Here is a 6055-nt window from a genome sequence, read left to right on the forward strand (position 1 = left end):
TGGTCTCCCCGGAAAAGCTCACCTCCTATTGGTTAAAGGCCTCTGGTCCTCAGCCTATAAGAGTTGGATTTCTTGCTCGCGGTACTGGCAAGCTGAGGCTAGAGTTCCTGAAACGGGCTTCGGTGGTTGCGGCCTGAGCATGCTCCGGCTGTCTGACTCTGCACCCTGTGCCAAAGTTAGCCGTTGGTCATCCAGGTTTCTTTGGGAGCGTCTTTGCCCCAAAGCAGAAAAGCTCCAGTCATAACAAGAGTAACATAAATGAAAGGTTGCGTTCTGGAAACTACCAAAGCATTTTTCATTCAAGGTTCCTAAAATCGCCAAGATTGATTTCATGATGAGTTAGTTGGCCATTAAAGACTTATTACGCGTTAAGCATAATTTTTTAATATTTTTCAAATTTCAAAGACATTTTTCAAATTTCAAAGAAACACAAGTTTCTCCTGTTATGACTGAAGTCACAAACAACGGAGCTAAGGCATAATGTGATTTGCTTGTTTGGGACCTAGCAGTTGGACCAGCAAGGTCCCGCTTTTGGGAAAGACACAAAATTATCCTCCTAGAAGGTAAAAGGGCAGTTGCTATTTTGGGAAAGGAATTCAGGCCCTTTCTGACCACAGAAACCAGAAAGTGGTCCTGTTTTCCAAGTGCTCCAAAAAGAATAACGAACAGAAGGAATAGCTAGGAAGCCACAGCGACTTTAATTGCAGGAAAGGAACTGCCTCCCTCATTTCGTTGCTCGTTGAACTTGCGCAAGTATTTTGGGTCGAGTGGGCAGCACAGGAAGAGAAGCCAGCCACAAAAACAGTTTTAAGTAAAAAGGCTGTCATCAGAGTGCCTGGGTTTTCTGTCACTTATGGTGCAGGCTGTGGGACGAACTTCTGGATGGAATGAAATATAAGTTTAAAAGAAAATATACTGCTCAAAAAAATAAAGGGAACACAAGCAGAAGACATCCGAAATCTGAATGAATGAAATAGCCTTATTAAATACTTTGTTCTTTACATACAGTAGTTTATACACTGCTCAAACAACTAAAGGGAATACAAAACTACTGTATGTAACGAACAAAGTATTTAATAAGGCTATTTCATTCATTCAGATTTCGGATGTCTTCTGCTTGTGTTCCCTTTATTTTTTTGAGCAGTGTATTTAGATTACTCCATTTATGTTCCATGCACCTTGTGTAAAGCTGCTTCTTTGAAAGTAGGTATTTGCTATTAAAAACCATTGTAAATAAAGATAATTCAGAATGAATGCGAGCTACAGTCATCTGGCCAAAACTTTTTTTAAAATTTAAGTTCTGTGGTCAAGGTTATTAGAACTGAAATTAGAGTTGACAATGAAGATATCCAAGTAGTGGTTGACTTCTGGCTTTTAGGATCAACTATCAACAGTAAAAGAATAAGCAGTCAAGAAATATGTTGCAGTTTAGCACTCAGCAGAGCAATCATGAAGGCCTTAGAAAAGACTTTCAAATGCTATGATGTGGACTGTTTTCCTTGAGGAAGAAGTTTCACTTCTCATCCAAGAAGCTTCATCAGTTCTGGCAGGATGGTGGGGATGATGGAAGGATTTGTTCTGACAGGATGGGGGGGAGGGTTGGAAGGATCATATCTATTTGTAGTCATCTGGTGGTTAGCACACTCCCTGAGAGCTCTTGAGGTCACTTGGGGTTTTATCAGAAAAGTATTGATCCATTTGAACATCAGTGTTAGAGAAAACTCCTAAAAATACCATTGGCAGCCAAGGAGACAAACCAGATCAACCCAAAGTTCCCTCTCAAGACACAAATGACCAGGCTCAATTTATCTTACTTCAGACACATTATGCAAAGACCCAGCTCTCTGGAAAAGATTCTAGTGCTGGGAAACGTGGGAAAAGGACAACCAGCAGCAAGGGGGGTGGACTTAGTGTGGCAATGAGTGTACCAGTGAGAAACTTGGAAAAAACGGATAGATCATCATGGAGAAAATCTATGTGGTTGCTAGGAGCTATAAACAATTTTTGGAACAAAGTCAAAAATACTCTGAACAGTATATTGATACAACTTTTTAAAATTTGTTTTTCTTTGTACAAAAAAACACTGCAATTCTGTTCATGAAAACAACTTGGTATAATAGAAATGCCTCCTAAATGCAATATTTATTTAGTGAAGAACTGCAAAAAAATAAAGAGCTCCATCTGTAGACACATTTTCTTACATTATAATGCACAACTAGCATTTTGGTCAAGTGGACTAAACTTCTTTAATTAGAAAATGTATAATGAATTCTAATGTCATACAAAGACTAAAGTTCCAGTTATAAATATATTTGCATTGTTTGCCACAGATTTAAAAACCATCATGGAAAATTGATTATGTACTAATTACATACAGTATTGGTGTATTCTGTTTGTGCTTCAATAAAAGTTAATGCCCATAGTAATCTTTAAATATAAGAATTGTAGTAAAATTGTTGCCATGTTAAGTGAAATTTCTACCATGTTATATGGAAACGCTGTTGCTAAATTAAGTTCACAAATAACTGAAATGGTTGGATTTTTGGCTAACAGCAGAAATAGTAGCTTTTGTGGCATAAGAGAAGGAAATCAAAATATTTTCTACAGATTGAAAGAAGCAGGCTCTGAAAATGTTAATTTGAACATAATGTGCAGAGTTTGCATTTGCATTATTATTGTTGATACGTTATCCCTTAAGTTAGTCTTTTGTTATCAAATATTGGTTCCATATTTATGCTGTTACAACCATAAATTTGAAATGTTATTTTATTGATTTGGAATGTCAGCTACTTCTCAACAAAAGCAATGTTCATTGACTTTTTTAATGTCTATTGTCTAGCATGTTATATGAATTCAACCATTGTGTTTGTAAACCATAGGGTAGGGCTTTGGCTGTTTTACTCTCTTTTGCTCTCAGGTTTTGTGGATCTGAACACTGGTATGTGTTGACCACATGTCACATTTCGGTTTTGTGTGCTGGCAGATAATAAGTATCCAACATGCTGCTAATACTGTAGTCAATGGTAAAATTTAGCATTCACAAGAAAGCCACTAGATGGTGGTAGAAAACAGGCTTTAAACCTTGGAGAGTTTGGAAAGATAGGAAGAACAGCAGTTTCCTTTCTCAGTAATTATCTGGTTTTTTAAAAACATTCAAAATCCATTTGGTTCTACTGGAAGAACCAAAATGTCAAAAAATATAGACAAACTTTTGCAATTATAAAAAAAAAACTCTCTACAGCTCTGAGATGAGACCCACAGAAACCTCTTCTACAGATAAACTGCCTCAAACCTTTTCTTTACTTGTCCCAGATTGTCACATGTACAATTTGAGCCAATTCATATGTATAAATGACATACATAGAATTTGATTTTATAAACGTCAATATTTTAAATGTTTTACTACTTGGGGCAGGCACTATTAATACCAATCATTATTAAAATTTATATCCTCCCAGCTCCAGAAACTCTGGGTGGCTGACATCCAGATAAAAACTCATTACACTTACCGTTGTAAACAATAATATAAAACTAAACTAAACATATGAGAGTTACAAGCCAATCCATGCAGATGCTTTTAATCCCCAAATTCTCATTCCAACAATAAGGATGTGAGTGACTGTTAATAAGACTATCTGCTCTAGCTAGAGATACAATTTACAGTCAAGGCTGGGCAAAGCCCCCACCCTCTAGCAAGCTCTGGCTTCTTGCACATACTTTTCAGGGGAGTGCAACTACATCCAGAGTTGGCACAAGCTGCTGGAGAATCACTTGATGTCCAAATAAATAACCATTCTGTCTTGGTATATTCCGTTTCAGTCTGTTCTGTCCCATCCAGATGCGTACAGCTTCCAAGTTTAGAATGTACACAGTATTTTCTGTCCAGCTACAGTAGAGACGTGTAGTTGGGTAATATTCATATTCATTCCAAATCAGATTGTCTTTCCCTGAGTTTCATATAAATGTTAAATAATGTAACAAAATACAAATCCTATGGGACTCCATATGGGAGCAGTGACATGCTTAAATACTCTTCCTTTAATATAATTATTTTAGCCCGCTTTGGAAGGAACAAAATCCCTGTAAAACAGTGCCTCCAGCTCCCCACCTTGCAGGTTACCAGAAACTATGGCAATGGTATTACATATTGAGATACCAGAATCAGGAGAGCTACACTACTTCTAGATCCCATGGAAGTCATCTAAGTAAAAGACTGTGAGGAACAGGTATGAGTTCAGTTGGTATAAGGACAGGCAGCCCACCCCAGGTGAGACACTAGGGGAAGGAAACATTTCAAAAAGGCTAGGCCTGAATTTATTTGCTGTAGGGCTGCCTGGAGATTTTTACAGTGGTCAGAAATGTATTTTACTCCTGACTAGAATTAAATGTACTTTTCTGAATTCTATGAGTTCTTGTTTCTTGGGCTTGCCAGTTATATGGACCTGAGTTATTGCCAAGAGTTACCAAGCAGTTTCTATTTCATATCTAAGCTTGAATACTAATTCTAGAAGATTCATTTTCTGTCCAAACTATCTCAGATGTCACGCATCAGAGGCATGACTTGAATAGACTATTCAGTAAATAGGGTCTTAGATTTTACAGGAAGTCATAGTAAGATTATTAAGCAGTTGGTATATGAGCCTTTAGAAAAGAACACAGCATGACAGCATGGGTTTATCAAGAATAAATTATGTCAAACCAACCTAAATTTCTCTTTGATTCAGTGGCCAGTTAAGAGTATAGTACACACAGTATATCTATTTAGCAAAACATTTGATAAAATATTCCATGAGATTTCAGTAGACAATATGACAAATATGAGTTGGCTTATGCTATCGTTAGATGGATATATAGTTGGTTCAATAATCATAACTCAAAAGCATGTTAATCCTCAGCATCAAGCTGGAACAAAGTGTTGAATGATAAACTTCTGTTTTAGGACCTGAGCTATTGAACATGCTAAAAAATGACTTGCACAGGAAATTAGAAAATCCAATTATCAAATTTACAGAAGATACAAAGATAAGTGAGAAAGCAAGTAGCTCAAAAGACTAATTCAGACTAGTTCAGAATAATTTTTGAAAACTGAAATAATGGATAGAAAGCAGCAAGTCGCCTCTAGACAATGGATGACACATAGATCAAATAAATTTCAAGGGACAAATGCAAAATCCTACATATGGGATGAAAAATCAAAGACACAATTATAGAATAAAAGAAGCATAATAAGCAGCAGTACATCAAAAAGGATTGGGATATTTTGGTGGATCACAAGATGAATATGAACCAGTAGTGTAATAGAGCTGCAAAACAAACCCCAAATTTAATCTTAGCCTACATATACTATAATTAAAGAAACCAGATGAAAAGTTGCCATTGTTCCTCTGTTTTGCATTAATCAGACTGCACCTAGAATAGAACATACAGTTCTGAGTATTATATTTTCGGAAGAACATTGATAAACTGTAGGGGGTCAATAATAGATCTATCAAAATGTAAGGGACCTGGAAGGAAAAAATAGGAATAGTAGGATGCAATGGTTATGTTTTGCTTTGAAAAACAGGGTAGCTTTCTTCAAGTCCTTGAAAGCTATCATGGAGAGACTGGGGCACTGCTTAGTTCCAAAAGACTGGATAAAGAAGCATGTTAACATTACAAGGGAGGAGAGTTAACAGTATGATTTTTTTAACAGACTGCTTTGGATGGTGACCTGTCCCTTGCTGGATGGCCATCTATCAAAAATGCTGTTGAGGTCAATGTCTGCATTGTATTGACTCTATAGAGGATTGGCCTGAATGATCTTTATAGCCCCTTCCAACCATAATTACACAATTCATCCCCTCCAATATTTTTTTTATCAGTTACCAGTTATTTATCTGCAATAAATTAGGCCACTAAATTAGAAACAAGCTAGGTGACTAGATTTAGGTCCTAGACTAGAAAGTTGATAAACATTTATCTACCAACTCAGAGGGGGTTGGCATTATAGATTTTGATCAGTAATGTTCTATGTAGAGACCTTTAACCTATATAGTGGATTAATTCAGAATCCTTC

Source organism: Pantherophis guttatus, chromosome 6 (genome assembly GCF_059756535.1).
Source record: "Pantherophis guttatus breed Tessera chromosome 6, ASM5975653v1, whole genome shotgun sequence".
Classification (NCBI taxonomy): Eukaryota; Metazoa; Chordata; class Lepidosauria; order Squamata; family Colubridae; genus Pantherophis; species Pantherophis guttatus.